Source organism: Bubalus bubalis, chromosome X (genome assembly GCF_019923935.1).
Source record: "Bubalus bubalis isolate 160015118507 breed Murrah chromosome X, NDDB_SH_1, whole genome shotgun sequence".
In the NCBI taxonomy this organism is placed as follows: domain Eukaryota; kingdom Metazoa; phylum Chordata; class Mammalia; order Artiodactyla; family Bovidae; genus Bubalus; species Bubalus bubalis.
In genome coordinates, this window is record NC_059181.1 from 9,146,547 (window position 1) to 9,164,336 (window position 17,790).

General features: G+C 39.4%; 1 long non-coding RNA gene across 3 annotated transcripts in view; it reads right to left on the reverse strand.

The window, feature by feature from the left end:
• Positions 1 to 17,790, reverse strand: part of LOC123331987 — a 108,703-nt gene that overhangs the window by 30,870 nt on the left and 60,043 nt on the right. For all 3 annotated transcript variants that reach the window (XR_006548788.1, XR_006548789.2, XR_006548787.1), the window contains exons 2-3: positions 1,433 to 1,542; positions 778 to 880 (exon numbers count right to left, since the gene is read on the reverse strand). This is a non-coding gene — a long non-coding RNA (uncharacterized LOC123331987). The remainder of the gene's footprint in view (positions 1 to 777; positions 881 to 1,432; positions 1,543 to 17,790) is intronic.

The window sequence follows — 17,790 nt, forward strand, 5'->3', positions numbered from 1 at the left end:
ATTTTCTATCATAGAACCCTTCAGCTTCTGAACCCCTAATCCTGTGTCTGATGTTATCTGGGCCAAGACTGTTGCTCCAAGCTGGTCTGTCCTTTCTCGACTAATTAAGATTCTCACTTCCAGGCTAAATGGTCTCAAGAAAATAAAAATTAACCTCAATATCCCTTTTCATCTCCACCCATGCACTGGGTTATGAGGAAGACTTTATGGTTCTAGATTAAACCAAAAGCCACATTATTCCAAATATTCTGCCCACCTCATTTCCTACCATCCACCTAGAAGATTTTCAACTCATACCTACATTGAAAAAATAATAGCTACCTAAATACCCCCCAAAGAGTCCAGCTAGCTATTAACAATGCAGTGACTAACGAGGGGCAAATGCTCCGTCAGTGGAGGATGGAGCAGTTGACACAATCTGTGGAGGGCTCTTAAAGGCCTACAAATCTAGATGATGCTAAAGATCTATCGACTGTGTCAGCAAGATCAGCTTAAAGGATGGTTGCTTAAAAATGAATGAAAAATATTGATTCAGAAATGAAAAAGATGACTCCTGCTAACATAATTCAAGATAAGATAGCCACACTGTGGTAAGTCAAAGATCAGCTGTAGACACAACTGCTTCAATCATTTCTGGAGGACATTTAAATGCATAACAGTCTCAATTTCAGATTCCACTGATTTAAGACTTGGGCCAAAGTTTGCCTCTTCTGAATAAACTCTACATAGATTGGAGGCAATTAATATTAGATACTTATGGACTTGATTGATACTTACAGACATTTCTAGCTTGATGCCGCTTTTCTCTGTTCCTTAAATAGAACCCCGAAGAGTCTTTGCCAGGTGACATAGCAAGCTTATTTGTTTTGTTTCTAAATATCTGCATGAAACAAAAGGCATTTATTTTAAAATATCCTATAATTCATATGTTCTAATGGTTCTGATGGGCCTTTTCTTTTCATTAATCTAGATTACTGTTGACTGGGAGTTTCAGAATCACTGGTGGGCTGCCATCTATGGGGTCGCACAGAGTCGGACACGACTGAAGCGACTTAGCAGCAGCAGCAGCATACTGTTGATCTATCCAGAGCAATGAAAACATTCAGGCTTATATTCATTCAAAAATGCTCACCAAGAGGATGTTAAATGGTGCAGCTGCTATGAAAAACAGTATGGTGGGTTTTCAAAAATTAAAATCAGAATTACCACATGATCCAGCAAACCCACTTCTGAATATATATGCAAAGGAACTGAAGGCAGATTCTCAAAGAGATATTGTTTGACAATTCACAGCAACACTCATAAACAATAGTCAAGAGGCAGAAGTAACCCAAAAGTCCATTGATGGATAAATGGATAAAGAAAATATAGTATCAATAGTCTAACAAACTGAATACATCATAGATGAAGGAGCTGAAGCTTAGAAGCTTACCTTGCCTGACACAGGAGAGCTGGAAATCAACCAGGGGCTGTATCTGAACCTTGGTCTCCCGATGCCACAGTCCCTGTTGTCTTCCCACTAGAGCACACTGCCTTTTCAACCTGTGATGACACATACATAAAGATTAGGGAGTTTTTTTTTAATTTATTTATTTTATTTGGAGGCTAATTACTTTATTATTTTTTTTTAGTATCTTTTTTTTTTAATTTTATTTTATTTTTAAACTTTACATAACTGTATTAGATTTGCCAAATATCAAAATGAATCCGCCACAGGTATTTATTTTTAAACTTTACATAATTGTATTAGTTTTGCCAAATATCAAAATGAATCTGCCACAGGTATACATGTGTTCCCCATCCTGAACCCTCCTCCCTCCTCCCTCCCCATTCCATCCCTCTGGGTCATCCCAGTGCACCAGCCCCAAGCATCCAGTATCGTGCATCGAACCTGGACTGGCAACTCATTTCATACATGATATTTTACATGTTTCAATGCCATTCTCCCAAATCTTCCCACCCTCTCCCTCTCCCATAGAGTCCATAAGACTGTTCTAAACATCAGTGTCTCTTTTGCTGTCTCGTACACAGGGTTATTGTTACCATCTTTCTAAATTCCATATATATGCGTTAGTATACTGTATTGGTGTTTTTCTTTCTGGCTTACTTCACTCTGTATAATCGGCTCCAGTTTCATCCACCTCATTAGAACTGATTCAAATGTATTCTTTTTAATGGCTGAGTAATACTCCATTGTGTATATGTACCAAAGCTTTCTTATCCATTCATCTGCTGATGGACATCTAGGTTGCTTCCATGTCCTGGCTATTATAAACAGTGCTGCGATGAACATTGGGGTACTCGTGTCTCTTTCCCTTCTGGTTTCCTCAGTGTGTATGCCCAGCAGTGGGATTGCTGGATCATAAGGCAGTTCTATTTCCAGTTTTTTAAGGAATCTCCACACTGTTCTCCATAGTGGCTGTACTAGTTTGCATTCCCACCAACAGTGTAAGAGGGTTCCCTTTTCTCCACACCCTCTCCAGCATTTATTACTTGTAGACTTTTGGATCGCAGCCATTCTGACTGGTGTGAAATGGTACCTCATAGTGGTTTTGATTTGCATTTCTCTGATAATGAGTGATGTTGAGCATCTTTTCATGTGTTTGTTAGCCATCTGTATGTCTTCTTTGGAGAAATGTCTATTTAGTTCTTTGGCCCATTTTTTGATTGGGTCATTTATTTTTCTGGAGTTGAGCTGTAGGAGTTGCTTGTATATCCTCGAGATTAGTTGTTTGTCAGTTGCTTCATTTGCTATTATCTTCTCCCATTCTGAAGGCTTTCTTTTCACCTTGCTTATAGTTTCCTTTGATGTGCAGAAGCTTTTAAGGTTAATTAGGTCCCATTTGTTTATTTTTGCTTTTATTTCCAATATTCTGGGAGGTGGGTCATAGAGGATCCTGCTGTGATATATGTCAGCGAGTGTTTTGCCTATGTTCTCCTCTAGGAGTTTTATAGTTTCTGGTCTTACATTTAGATCTTTAATCCATTTTGAGTTTATTTTTGTGTATGGTGTTAGAAAGTGTTCTAGTTTCATTCTTTTACAAGTGGTTGACCAGATTTCCCAGCACCACTTGTTAAAGAGATTGTCTTTAATCCATTGTATATTCTTGCTATTTGGAGGCTAATTACTTTAAATATTGTAGTGGTTTTTGCCATACATCTACATGAATCAGCCATGGGCACATTCAGAACTCCCCTCCCACCTCCCTCCCCATCCCATCCCCCAGGGTCATCCTGGTGCACCAGCCCTGAGCACCCTGTTTCATGCACCGAACCTGGACCGGCAATCCGCTTCACATATGATAATATACAAGTTTCAATGCTACCCTCTCAAATCATCCCACGCTCACCTTCTCCCACAGAGTCCAAAAGTCTGTTGTTCACACCTGTGTCTCTTTTGCTGTCTCACATATAGGGTCATTGTTACCATCTTTCTAAATTCCATATATATGCATTAGTATACTGTACTTGTGTTTTTCTTTCTGACTTACTTCACTATATAATAGGCTCCAGTTTCATCCACCTCATTAGAATGGATTCAAATGCATTCTTTTTAATGGCTGAGTAATATTCCATTGTATATATGTATGACAGCTTTCTTATCCATTCTTCTGCCAATGGGCATCTAGGTTGCTTCCATGTCCTGGCTGTTGTAAACAGTGCTGTGATGAACATTGGGGTACACGAGTCTCTTTCAATTCTGGTTTCCTCGGTGTGTATGCCCAGCAGTGGGATTGCTGGGTCATATGGCAGTTCTATCTCCAGTTTTTTAAGGAATCTCCACACTGTTCTCCATAGTGGCTGTACTAGTTTGCATTCCCACCAACAGTGTAAGAGGGTTCCCTTTTCTCTGCACCCTCTCCAGCATTTATTTTTTGTAGACTTTTTGATAGCAGCTATTCTGACTGATGTGAGATGGTACCTCATTGTGGTTTTGATTTGCATTTTTGTGATAATGAGTGATGTTGAGCATCTTTTCATGTATTTGTTAGCCATCTGTATGCCTTCTTTGGAGAAATGTCTGTTTAGTTCTTTAGCCCATTTTTTGATTGGGTCACTTATTTTTCTGGAATTGAGCTGCAGCAGTTGCTTGTATATTTTTGAGATTAATTCTTTGTCAGTTGCTTTGTTTGCTATTATTTTCTCCCATTCTGAAAGCTGTCTTTTCACCTTATAGTTTCCTTCGTTGTGCAAAAGCTCTTAAGTTTAATTAGGTCCCATTTGTTTATTTTTGCATTTATTTCCATTGCTCTGGGAGGTGGATCATAGAGAATCCTGCTGTGATTTATGTCAGAGAGTGTTTTGCCTATGTTCTCCTCTAGGAGTTTTATAGTTTCCAGTCTTACGTTTAGATATTTAATCCATTTTGAGTTTATTTTTGTGTATGGTGTTAGAAACTATTCTAGTTTCACTCTCTTACAAGTGGTTGACCAGTTTTCCCAGCACCACTTGTTAAAGAGATTGTCTTTAATCCACTGTATATTCTTCTCTCCTTTGTCAAAGATAAGGTGTCCATAGGTGCATGGGTTTATCTCTCGGTTTTCTATTTTGTTCATTGATCTATATTTCTGTCTTTGTGCCAGTACCATACTGTCTTGATGACTGTAGCTTTGTAGTATAGTCTGAAGTCAGCCAGGTTGATTCCTCCAGTTCCATTCTTCTTTCTCAAGATTGCTTTAGCTATTCGAGGTTTTTTGTATTTCCATACAAATGTGAAATTATTTGTTCTAGTTCTCTAAAAAATACCATTGGTAGATTGAGAGGGATTGCATTGAATCTATAGATTGCTTTGGGTAGTATACTCATTTTAACTATATCAATTCTTCCAATCCATGAACATGGTACATTTCTCCATCTATTTGTGTCATCTTTGATTTCTTTCAACAGTGTTTTATAATTTTCTATATATAGGTCTTTTGTTTCTTTAGGGAGCTTTATTCCTAAGTATTTTATTCTTTTCATTGCAATTGCAAATGGAATTGTTTCCTTAATTTCTCTTTCTGTTTTCTCATTGTTAGTGTATAGGAATGCAAGGGATTTCTGTGTGTTAATTTTATATCCTGTGTGTTAATTTTATAGTTTAAAATAACTATAAAGTTATTTTATAACTTTACTATAGTCATTGATTAGCTCTAGTAATTTTCTGGTGGAGTCTTTAGGGTTTTCTATGTAAAGGATCATGTCATCTGCAAACAGTGAGAGTTTTACTTCTTTTCCAATCTGGATTCCCTTTATTTCCTTTTCTTCTCTGATTGCTGTGGCTAAAACTTCCAAAACTATGTTGAACAGTAGTGGTGAGAATGGGCACCCTTGTCTTGTTCCTGACTTTAGGGAGTGTTTTTTAATTAAAATGTTTAATTGTGGTAGAATACACAATTTACGAGCTTAAACATTTTAAGTATACAGTTCAGCATTATTAATCATTCCCTTGTTACTGTTCTCCTTTCTGTTTCTATGAGTTTGACTACTTTAGATACACACAATGCAATATTATTCACCCTCCTGTCATGTGCTACCAAGATGAACTTTGAGGATATTATGCTAAGTGAAATAAGCAACTTGTAAAAAGACAAATACTGTATGATTCCACATATATGAAGTATCTAAAGCAGTCAAATTCATAGAAACAGAATAGTGGTTGCCAGGGGCCTGCAGGAGGAAGAAATGGGGAGCTGGTGTTTAGTGGGTGTGGAGTTTCAATCTTATGAGATGAAAAAGTTCTAGAGACCTGGTACACAACAATGTGAATAAAGCTAACATTGGCCAACTGCGTATGTGTTTTACTGTAATTTAAAAAATTAATTTAGTGAAAATCTGTAGTGAGAAGGGAGCTTTCCTGGTGGCTCAGTGGTAGAGAATCCACCTGCCAATGCAGGAGATGCCAGTTTGATCCCCAGGTTGGAAAGATCCCCTGGAGAAGGAAATGTCAACTCCCTTCAGTATTCTTGCATGGGAAATCCCATGGATGGAGGAGTCTGATGGGCTGTAGTTCACAGGGTCACAAAGATTCAGACATGACTTAGTGACTAAATAAAAACAATAGTGAAAAAACAACATGGACTGTGACACTCTTGGTTCACAGTTCAAATCCAGTCCTACCCTTTACCAGCTCTGCTGTGTCAGCCAAGTCAAGGTTCTAAGCTTCAGCTCCCACATCTATGATATACTCAGCTTGTAAGACCATGGATCATATTAACAGTCATGATGGATGAAAAGCTTCTATTCTGCTCAAGAAACAATGGCTATAATGATGATAATAATGACAATGATGATGGTGATACTGTTGCTGTTGCAAGGTACTACAGGAGGGCCAAAGAAAAGAGAATTCCTAACCCTAAGGGCTTTTTCATGACACTTAGGTTTTTCTCTGATTACTTTTTTTTTCCAGAGGATAAGGAACACTTTCTGGTTTTTCTTAGGATACTGTAAGAAGCCAGTAAAAGTGGCAGACTTACTTCCTTATTTTATAAGAGTCACTTAAATGATGGACCCATAGCCTCTTATTATTCCAAACTCTTCATTTCCCAGGAGCAAAATAACCTACTCAAATACTGCCCTGCACCTGTGCTGTGCTTAGCCACTCAGTCGTGTCCAACTCTGTGACCCCATGGACTGCAGCCTGCCAGGCTCCTCTGTCCATGGGGTTCTCCAGGCAAGAGTACTGGAGTGGGGTGCCATGCCCTCCTCCAGGGGATCTTCCCAACTCAGGGATTGAACCTCAGGTCTCCCACATTGCAGATGGATTCTTTACCATCTGAGCCACCAGGGAAGCCCTGCACTTGGTTGCCACTAAGTTTTGCAGGCATTGACTGGGAAAGAGACAGTCTGTGCTCAAACGCCAGGAGGAAAGCACTCCACACCACACTTCACCAGCTCTGTCCTTGGATAAACTCACTGAGTGCTCATATATGTTCACTGTCATGCTGCCTACACGTTTTATGACTGCTAGTCACAGATTACAATGTCATGTATTATAGTTACTCCAGTATTTGTCTGCAGTGTGGACTACTTTTAGGGCTTTCCTTTTGAAACTTGCATCTTAGGGAAACCTTGCCATGGAACATTGTAATTTTGGCTGTAAAGAATTTTTAATACAGCATACTGGGTTTTCACGAAATGTGAATGAGTAGAAAATAAAAGGGGCCAGATAGCTAAAGAGTTGTGTTTTTTTTTCTTTTCATTTACAGTGGTCAATAAAAACAAATGAAGTTCTTCAACAGGTTAAAGATTTTGATTATCTAAGCCAGGGACTGGCAAACTTGTTTCGGTCAAGAGCCAGATTGTAAACATTTCAGGTTTTGTGGGCCACATTGCCTCTGTCACAACTATTCAGCTCTGTTGTTGTAGCATGAAACAACCATATATAAATAAATTAGTGTGGCTGTATTTATGGTCACTGCATTTATAGACCCTGAAATGTGTTCCAATAAAATTGTATTTATGGACACTGAAATGTGAATTTCAAATCATTTTCACTTGTCATGAAATATTATTCTTCTTTTGATTTTTTCAACTATTGAAAAATGTAAGAAATCACTCTTAGCCTACAGGCTGTACAAAGATAAGCCACAGGCCAGATTTGACCCATGGGCTATAGTTTGCTGATCCCACTTTGGAACGTTGTCAATAGAAAGCAGGTCCTAGGGACTTCTCTGGTGGTCCAGTGGTTAAGAATCTGCCTTCAAATGCAGGACACATGGGTTCAATCCCTGGGTGGGGAACAAAGATTCCACATGCCATAGAGTAACTGAGCCCACGTGCCACAACTACTAAGCCTGTGCACTGCAACTAGGGAAGCCCTCACACCACAACGAAGAGCCCGTGACAAGAAATAAAATTGTTTAAAAAAATAAACAACAATATCAAGAAGAGGGGCCTAAATGTTTCCAAAATAAAACCCAAGCATCTTACTTTTGCACACCAAGGCTTTTTTTACTTGACCTGAATATCTTCTCCCTCTACCATGCTCTAGCTATGTTCCATCCAGTGGTGTCCCGTTCTCCACCATCCCAGAATGGACCACGGAATGGCATATTACATGCATTTTCCTCTGTCTGCTCCTTTTCAATCGCTCTACATGTTAAAACCCAGCTCCTATGCCCTGTTCTCCATGAGAAATTCCTTGATGATGCTTTCCCTGGTCAGAACAAATCACTCAATTCCTTCTGAGTCATGGCGTTTTTTGTCTGTCTCGCCCGTGCCATGTATGTCACAGTCATATTTCTGTCTATATTCTAATCACATAAGCATTTCTGCGAGGACATAAAATTGCGTTTTATTCATGGCCGTGTATTCCCTCAAAGCCAGTTCCTAACACGATGCCTTATATGCAGCAGGTGTTTAATAAATACTTGTGGGTGAATGGATTTCTTAACATATTCAGACACAAGATCAGAGCAACTTCCAGATATGCTGCTGTTGCTGCTGCTAAGTCACTTCAGTCGTGTCCGACTCTATGCAACCCCATAGACAGCAGCCCACCAGGCTCCGCCGTCCCTGGGATTCTCCAGGCAAGAACACTGGAGTGGGTTGCCATTTCCTTCTCCAATGCATGCATGCATGCTAAGTTGCTTCAGTTGTGTCCAACTCTGTGCGACCCCATGGACAGCAGCCCACCAGGCTCCTCTGTCCACAGGATTCTCTAGGCAAGAATACTTGAGTGGGTTGCCATTTTCTTCTCCCCAGATATGCTAACACACCTCTGTTTCTTCGCTTTGAGCCCTGATGGGGAGGAAATGGGGAAGAATTTTCCTCTGCAAACAGGACAATTTCTGAAGAGCTACCAAACCTTTTGGACTTCATGCCATCTGAGTCCTTACACATGCTGGTGCCAGCGGGGCAGAGCTTCTGAGGCCTTGAAAGTAAGAACCGCATCACAAAGGACTATTTCACAGACTCCTTTTTAAGGAAACTGAGAAACCACCTAATCTCACCAATCCTTGTAAAAGGTGGAGCAAAGAAAGATGACAGAACCCAATGAAACCCCCCCAGAGTCAAGGCTGGGACCTAGCTCTGAGTTGGTTCAACTCCGCTCTGTTGAAGATACATTTTCACTCCTTATGGGTAAATACCTAGAAGTAGAGTTGCTGGGACAAAAGGAGTGTGTTTAACTGTTTAAGTAAAGGAGGGGTTTCCCTGGTGATCCAGTGGCTAGGACTTCGTGCTGCCAATGCAGGGGGCCTAGGTTCGATCCCTGGTTAGGGAACGAGATCCCACATGCTGCAACTAAAGATCCTGCGTGCAGCAACTGAAACCTGGCACAGCCACAAAAATATTTTTTAAAAAGAAAAAAAGGAAACTGATCCCAAGTGCTTGTACCATTTCATATTTCCACCTGTAATGCACAAGAGAATTCAGTTCTTGCACCTCCTTGCCAACACATGTGAAGTATGGTCAATGTCTTTAATTTTAAGTGAGTAGCAGTATTTCCTGAGACCATCTCAGAGGTTCCAAAGAACACCTCATATATTTAAAAATGGTATTTAATTAGCATTTTGTTGTTGACTGATAATGCTGAAAACTTTTCATGTGCTTATTGACCCCTCATATATCACCCTTACTGAAATGTCTGTTCAAGTCTTTTGCCCACATTTTATTGAGCTCTGTGTCTTTTTACTGGGCTATCAGAGTTCTGATGCCTGCCGTATTTTAAAAAGAGTATTGAAAATAGTTTTTAGAACATTTGACCAGAAAAAATGTATCTGGGCTCACAGTATTCCATTTAGGCCTCACCCATGTATACCACTTATGCCTCACATTATCTTCCTAAGCAATGATACAGCTTATATTTCTTTGCTCACTAAACTGACTCATACTTTCAACTTGCAGATGAAACACTCCATTTCTGCTGCAGACTCCCCAAAAAAGCCAGAATATTCCAAGCCAATATATGAAAATAGATGTGGAGCAAATTGAATTTCTCATATTGTCTGTCATCAGGCCTGTTGACCAAAAGCTATTTGATTTGCAAAGCCCTTCCTGGGTAGATGGGTCAGTGTTTATTTTCATGGATTTTGCTGTTCTAAATCAAATCAACCAACCAACAGGTTTTATTGAGTGCTCTAAGTCATCTCTGTAAGGCATTTCATGCATTACATATTAAATTCCAGTTCACAAATCCAATTCCTCTTTTTTGACCTAAGTTTTATTTGCTTTCTTTTGACAGCTTATATTAAGCTTTTTTATCATTGTTAGCAACCAGCTATCCAATTGGGAAAGCAAATTATTTCCCTGAAACTTGACATCATCATAATTTCAGTACAAGTAACAATAATAACACTAATAAAACCTTACATTTTCATAATAACTCATAGCATGTGCATACAATTCAATTAGATCTTACTACCATTCCATTGGATGGAAATTACCATTCTCTCCCACTGGTAAGAGCTTCCCAGGTGACTCAGTGGTTAAGAATTCATCTGCCAATGCAGGAGACATGGGTTTGATCCCTGGGTCGAGAAGATCCCCTAGAGGAAGAAATAGCAACCCACTCCAGTATTCTTGCCTGGGAAATTCCATGGACAGAGGAACCTGGTGGGCTACAGTCCATGGGGTCACAAAGAGTCAGACACAACTGAGTGACTGAGCATGCATACACGACTTTACTGATAAGGAAATAGTTTCAAGAAGTAAAGAAACTCATCTGAGGTCATGTAGCTGTTGGATAGGAAGGAGAAAATCTAGACCCTTGTCTCACAAAAGAGTTCACTGATAAGCCCATTCCAAAATTAAACCTGAAATAGTAAATGTAATTCCTACTAAGAGCTGCTATAAATGAGCTAACCTGGGAACTCGGCTCCTTTTTCAGCCCTGTAAAAATATTTTAACAATATATTTTCATTATTTAAAAAGAAAAGTCAAACAATCAGAAAAGCACAAAGAAGAAATTAAAAACCAGTCGAAGTCACACCACAGTTAATTAGTTGGAACATTTAAACATCCTTCCAAATTGTTTGCTCTCAATTTCCCTTCTACTTTGCCTCTCATGGTAGACACACACACACACACACACACACACACACACACACACACTGTGTGGAATTATTGGGCTCATTCACCTATATATCTTTATCATCAAGGGTCTCCCTCCGGTCTTATGAGAGGTTCCAGGGAGCACCTCACATGTGCTGGCAAGTACGTTCTACTCCTACATCATTGTTACACAGTCAACCTGCTGCACACCCCCACCCTCACCCCGCAGCAGAGCAGTGTCAGTGGGGTCCCAGCTCTGCAGGACACTGCTGTCCTTGCCAGTAACAGCTTTCTCACTTGACCTTCTCACCAGGGAACACTAGGTCCCATCACTGTCTGCCTCACAAGTGAGGGGTACACCCTCTTCTGTATCTCTCATTAGCATAACACAAACCAGGTGATGCCTTTACACTGGACTTTCCTGTAATGCTGGCAATAATAATTTTTTAAAAACTAAAAATAACAGGATAGTTTGATAGCAGGACCCAAATGAAGACCCATCATTAGGGTCTGTCGGAAGAGGGATTTCTCAGTCTTGCTCCCAGCCTCTGCTAGCAGACTACCTCCAACCCTTAAGGGTTCATCCGGCTTTTGGTCATCCTACCCTAAGTTCCAGAAAGAGAATTCCCTGTTCCATTATAGTGGCCACCTTATCAGCTTACATTTCACATGCCAAACTAACCTCTTCACAGGATGATAAAGAGGGAGAATGATCACAAACTGTCCAGGTACAAATGCTTATTTAGTTATGGCCTCGACAGAGGTCAGATGACAACTATTAATGGAACAGTCGGCCAATGAGCAGAATATGAGCGCATCCTCTGAATGATCCTGGGCTCGCTAGCATCTTAATCCATGCCAACCTTGTTTGAAAGCATCTTTCTGGCATCAGTGACACAAAACCTAAAGGCAACCCTATCACAAGGAGCCTGTCTCCTGTGCTAACCAGAGAACTGTCCTCAGGACTTGCCTAATATGGTGTACTTCTTCCTTCTTCCCCTGTAGTTCATCTCTTCTCATTTCTGTTCAGAGAGATGCACTGAACTCACGCCTGAGTGACACAGCTTTCTTTTTATAGACAAACAACAAATTCAGCTCCAGGACTTTTTTTTTTTTTAACAATTTATCACCTAAACTTAATTCCTAAAGTTCCCACTATTCAGTCTTAAGTAAAATCACATGGAGGAACAAAACTCAATAAGTCATTTTTGGCCTGCTTCACCAAGCTTCTCAACTGAGTTCTTATTTTTTCTTCTTTTTGTTAACACTTTCTCATTGAGAATTAAAAATTATATATGTATGTGTATATATATATATACACGTACACATATACAGTTGATCCTTGAACAACACGGATTTGAACCATGCAGGTCCATACTTACAAATGGATTTTTTCCCCCAGTTAATATACAGTTAGCCCTCTGAATTTGCAGGTTTCACAACTGTGTTGTCAAACAACCAGAAAAATGTCTACCCACTCTTGGTTGAATCCACAGATGTGAAATCCAGGGATATAGAGGGCCAGCTGTACCCTCCATTTTATATAAGGTACATGGATTTTGGTATATGTCAGGTGGCGGGGCAGGGCTCCTGGAACCAATCCCTCATGGATCCTAAGGATGATTGTATATACATATATATATTATTTTATTTCAATGGAATCACACTTCAAATACTGATGATTTTCACTCAATAATGTGTCTTTAGTATCTTTCTATATCAATAAATATAGATCAATAATATCCTTTCTAAAAGCTAAACAATTCTCTACTGCATGCATCTGCCATAATATTTTTAATCTGTTCCGAATGTACATCAAGTCTATTTATCAGGATTCTTTTGGTCACAAGTGAGAAAACCAAATTCTAATTCGTTTATGCAACCTGGAGAATTTGTGGATAATATAACTGAACACTTAATGGTTAGATCAAGAATGACTGGATCCTTGGTTGAATCACCAAGGATTGATCTCTATCCACCTCTCACTTTTCATCTCTGCTCCTGTTTGCTTTCTGCATTTATTGTCTCTTCTCCCACATTGCTGAGGAAGCAGTGCCAATATGCTGAACCTTAGGAAGAGGATGATTGGCTGATTTGGGTCATATACTGGCCTACAGCACTGTGGTCAGAAGGCCAGATTAATTTGATTGATTACCCTGAGTCTCCTTCTCACTGAGTTGGAAGAAAAGGATAGAGAACCATGTTAGAGAACCCTTCTACAATCTTATTGCTTGGGGGAAAGGAGCTTGCCAAGGTAAGAGCAGACTGCATTTACTAGATAAAGGTAAAATAGTCATCCCAACAGCTGGAGAAGAAAGCATTGGGCCTTCCACGGTGGCTCAGATGTGCCTGTCAATCGAACACAAGTTCGATCCTTCATCCAGGAAGATCCCACATGCCCCAGAGCAAATAAGCCTGTGAGCCACACCTACTAAGCCTGTGCTCTAGAGCTTAAGAGCTGCAACTAACGAAGTTCGTGTGCCCCAAAGTTCGTGCTTCGCAACAAGAGAAACCACTGCAAAGAGAAGCCCGTGCACCACAAGCAGAGAGAAGTCCCCACTGACAGCAACTAGAGAAAAAGCCTGTGCAGCAACAGAAACCCAGCACAGCCAAAAATAAATACAATTAAACTTAAAAAAGAAAGAAAAGGAAAGCACTAGAAAACTTTGGCTAAATATCTTCAAATACCAACGTAAAAATATTAAGTAAAATATCCTCAAAAAAATCTATCAGTATGCACAGAAATATGTCATCTTAACCAGTTTCATTCATTCTAGTAATGCAAAAGTTTTCTCAATATTTGAATATCAACAATTGTAAGCTACAATTAACATCCATATTGGTAAGTCAAAGAGAAACACATATTAGGTGAAGAAGGAAGGAAAAAACAGGACAAGAAAAGGGCACTGGCCTCCTGAGTCAATTCCCACTTAAAAAAAAAAAGCTTTCCTAGGAAACTGGAACCCATTCATACTGTTAGTGGGAATACAAAACGGTAGAGCCTCTATGGAAAACAGTATGGAGGTTCGTCTAATAATTAAAATTGACCCAGCAATCCCACTTCTGGGTATTTATCCAAAAGAAGTGAAATGAGGATCTCAAAGAAAGTTTTAGCACTTTCATGTTCATTGCAGCACTATTCATAATAGCTAAGATATAGAAGGGGCTTTCCTGGTGGCTCAGTGATAAAGAAGCCATCTGCCAATGGAGGAGATGTGGGCTTGATCCCTGGGTTGGAAAGATCCCTGGAGGAGGAAATGGTAACCCACTCCAGTATTCTTGCCTGGAAACCCCATAGACAGAGAAGCCTGGCGGGCTACAGTCCACAAGGTCGCAAAGAGTCAGGCACAACTTAGCAAGTGAACAACAAAGATACAGAAATAACATTAATGTCCATCGACAGATTATTGGATAAAGAAAATGTCATAGTCAGCCTTGTTACAGTAATTAAACAAAGAGGCATTAAATTGAGGTGGCTGTTAATGCCTCGGCAGCCTATATAAGCAGACTGAAATCTAAGCCAGAGTTAATTCCTAGAAATGCCTCAAGGTTAAGAACTCAAAACTTAGTACCATTCACAAATAGCCAACCAGGCTTTCCCAAACCAATAAAATTAAGTAATTTCCTTCCTTTACTTCCACATCTGCTCTGTAAAACCCTTTGCTTTAGCTCCTGCTGGTGGAGTGCCCCTAACCACTTTCACTTTTGACACTGCCGTATTTGTCTGCTCAAGTAAGTCTTCAAAAATTTAATATGCCTCAGTTATCTTTTAACAGCCTAAAAAAAAGAAGGAAATTCTGCAATATGTGACAACATGGAAGACCTTGAGGACATTATGCTCAGTGAAAATAAGCCAGATACTGAAAGTACTGTATGATTCCATACATTCCATACATTACTGAGACAATTAAAATCATCAAATTCATAAAATCAAAGACTGGAATGGTCTTTGGAGGGAGGTTGGAGGGAGGGAGAAATGGTAAGTTATTGACCAACAGGCAAAAAGTTGGTTAAGTAAGATGAATAAACTCTATAGAGATTCACTATACAACATCGTACCTGAGGTCAATGATAACATATTGTACACTTGATATGTGTTAAGAGGATAGATCTCATGTTGTATTCTTACTACAATAATTTTTTTTTAATTCTAGGAAACCTAACCCAACAATTTCTGCTTATCTCTCATTAAGCCTTTCTCATCTTCAAGCATGCTGGGAAAGATCGAAGTTCAGGAGGAGAAGGGGACAACAGAGGATGAGATGGTTGGATGGCATCAATGGACATGAGTTTGAGCAAGCTCCGGGAGCTGGTGAAAGACAAGGAAACCTGGCATGCTGCAGTCCATGGGGTCGCAAAGAGACATGACTGAGCGACTTAACAACAATATCTTCAAGAAACACTAAATACACAATGTACTTGAGTGTCTGGGCACATCATGTGCTCAGTGGCTCAGTCATGTCTGACTCTGAGACTCCATGGACTATAGCCCACCAAGCTCCTCTGTCCATGGGATTCTCCAGGCAAGAATACTGGAGTGGGATGCCATTTCCTCCTCCAGGAGATAGCTCAACTATTTAAAATATAATAATTTTAAAATTTTAAATGAAAATGGAATAATATCTCCGAACAATTTTCTGGGAGATGAGAGAAAATTCTCCCAGTTTTGTGACTGTGTCCATGATTTTTAACCCAGTTACTTACATTAAAATTGTTTGTTTATATTGTTGTATCTGTTTAGATTCAACTACAACTACAGACCACCAAATAAAGGCTTAAACAAATTATGCTCATCAGTCAATCTTGCTAAAGCCCACTCACACCTCACCCCTGCCCTGCTCTGGTTCTCAGAACCTTCATCTCTCACTTCCAGTAACTCTGCACCAGTCTCCCATGCAGAAAAGTTGCCGTGATCTATGAAGTCCTCTCTCAACTTTGACTACTTTTTTTGTGCCTGATCATTGTTTTCCAGAGACCTGGTAAAAAGTGAGTCTTTCCTAGTTTCTTTGTAAGGTTTTGACTGTAAATTTTGTTCTCTGTATACATTTTGGCAGGTATTTGTTGGAAGGTAAAGGTATACATGCTTATCCTAATGCGTGTTTTTGAAGCCATCTTCAATTTATTTTGTATAGAGGAATGTATCTTTATGTTTAAAAAACTGGAAAATACTAAAGCCATAAAAAAGAAAATTGTATTATTTTTGCATATTAGTCTAATTCCTTCCAATAATTCATATATACATATATAAGTGTGAGGGAAAGAGGGGGTTGTTTTTTGCTTTTTGTTTACAAAATTGCTACCATAATTTATAGCATTTTCCTTTTTTCACTTAGTTCAATTGAAAATCTCCTATGCTATTATATGTTCTCTCAAAATTTTTAAAAGTTACATAGGCTGTCACTGTATTGATGACCATAATTCACATAACCAGTTTGTCTTTACATCTCTTTTATTTCTAATTCTTTGTCAAAATAAATAGTGCTACAATGAATATTGTTTTCCATAAATGTGCACTCACACTCCAATTATATCCTAAGGATACATCCTTGGGAACTGAGTATCTAGCTTTTTGATCCATATTTCCAGTCTGCCCTCCAGAAAGGATGACAAATGGCCTCCCAACATCTGTTTTGTAAGTGATGATTTTACCACAGCCTTATCACTACCAAGTATTGTATGTCAGGGGGAAAATCACATTTTTGGATAGACAGAAAATTCTTCATCACTGCATAAATTTCATTTATAGCACTTAACCACTAATAATGTAGCATATTCAAAAGCAGAGACATTACTTTGCCAACAAAGGTCCGTCTAGTCAAGGCTATGGTTTTTCCTATGGTCATGTATGGATGTGAGAGTTGGACTGTGAAGAAGGCTGAGCACTGAAGAATTGATGCTTTTGAACTGTGGTGTTGGAAAAGACTCTTGAGAGTCCCTTGGACTGCAAGGAGATCCAACCAGTCCATTCTGAAGGAGATCAGCCCTGGGATTTCTTTGGAAGGAATGATGCTAAAGCTGAAACTCCAGTACTTTGGCCACCTCATGCGAAGAGTTGACTCATTGGAAAAGACTCTGATGCTGTGAGGGATTGGGGGCAGGAGGAGAAGGCGACGACAGAGGATGAGATGGCTGGATGGCATCACTGACTCGATGGACATGAGTCTGAGTGAACTCCAGGAGTTGGTGATGGACAGGGAGGCCTGGCGTGCTGCAATTCATGGGGTCGCAAAGAGTCGGACACGACTGAGCAACTGATCTGAATGTACTTATTTGTCATTTGTATTTCTTGTTTTTATTTCTAGTTTCATATTTTCTATAGGGATTTTAATGATTGATTTCTTTCTTTGGTCTTTTCTACCTTAGTTCTTCAAAGGTAAAGTACATTCAAATTGCATGTTGCAAGAAAACCTTCAGTATTTTATTCTATAATCTAAAGAGGGAATAGAAGGCAATCAATTTTTCAACAGCAACTTTCCTTACTCTTTTCCAGAGCCAGAGGCACATTACCATGAAAACTGTGTTGTCTTTATGAAAGCAAAATGTGTGTTCTATCAGTGGACACAAGGGAGAAGCTAATTAGCTTGTGCTAGAAAACAACTATATTTAATCTTCTTGGATAAAATTATATGAACTAAAGTCAATCAGTTCATATTTGCTCAGAAGACTCCTTGTGAAGTTTTTAATCATGAAGAAGTTTGTTCTTGCTTATCTTTATTTGAAAGGGAGTCCAACATGGACAGGGATTGACTTGGGAAATGAAACCCTATGCCTCCAAACAGGAATGATACTAAAAATATTTCATGACTAGTCAGGTAT